We start from the raw sequence: 423 nt of genomic DNA on the forward strand, positions 1-423 counted from the left end.
CCTGGGGAGGCTGCCTGTGCTGCTCTCTCTGCTTGAAGGCCCCTTGGGATACGTTCAGCTCCTGTGAGCAGCTAGTGAGCTCCACAAGAGTCCTTGGATGGTGCCTGCAGAGACAGGAAACCACATGGATCAGGTGCCAGCTCCCTCAGCAATTTTCTCCACAGAGCCGCCAGCACAGCCAAAGCCTCAGCAGGGTGAGAGGTCTGCTGCCTTGGAGGGGTCTGGGGTCACAGGGGCTGGGCCATGCTGCCAGCCATGTCCCTTTGGGTGTCCCCATCTGAGAAACGCAGCCTCCCAACCTCTCCTGGGGTTCATTCTCGGTGCTGAGGATGGGCGAGGAGGGCTTTGGGCATCCCTACTTGCCTTGGCAGCTGGCTGAGCACAAATCCTGCCCCACCCAGACATACATCTCAACCCTCGCTT

Source organism: Phaethon lepturus, unplaced genomic scaffold (assembly GCF_000687285.1).
Source record: "Phaethon lepturus isolate BGI_N335 unplaced genomic scaffold, ASM68728v1 scaffold35328, whole genome shotgun sequence".
Taxonomy (NCBI): Eukaryota; Metazoa; Chordata; class Aves; order Phaethontiformes; family Phaethontidae; genus Phaethon; species Phaethon lepturus.